Genomic DNA, 571 nt, shown 5'->3' on the forward strand with positions numbered 1-571 from the left:
GCGCAAAAATATAAATGTTTGTAAGAGCAAAACGCTTCTCTCTTTCTTTTTTTTCTTTATAGTCATTTACCAATTTACAGAATACTTAATTGCCATTTGGACAATGTATTTCCATTGAATGAATTGTGTAATCAAATACGCAAGTTATGAACTTGAGGGATAGATTTAGATTTGGTCTGCATTGTTGCTCACTGCTTTTTGTATAAAGTAATATGATTATTTTTTTCTGACTGGAAAAAAGCCCAAACTAAATGACAATCAGGCATTTTGTACAAAGATAAAGATGTTTTTTGCACAACAAAAGCATGTAGACCTGCTGTGTTGGGCTGAAATACAAAGACACAGTAATGTGAAGTCAGCCAGGAGATCCCTATTTCTTTAAAGATCCATCACCAGCGACAGAATAATTGAGGATAAAGACATTTTTGTCATCCAGGTAAATGTTCTCTTACGGTGTAGTCTTTGTTTTGCGTTTAATTCCAGGGTTTCACCAGCACAGACAATCCTGTGAACATCGTTGTTTGTGTGTGTGTGTGTGTGTGTGTGTGTTAAACGTGTGAACCGGTCGTGT

Source organism: Sinocyclocheilus grahami, unplaced genomic scaffold, assembly GCF_001515645.1.
Source record: "Sinocyclocheilus grahami isolate Dianchi unplaced genomic scaffold, SAMN03320097.WGS_v1.1 scaffold632.1, whole genome shotgun sequence".
In the NCBI taxonomy this organism is placed as follows: domain Eukaryota; kingdom Metazoa; phylum Chordata; class Actinopteri; order Cypriniformes; family Cyprinidae; genus Sinocyclocheilus; species Sinocyclocheilus grahami.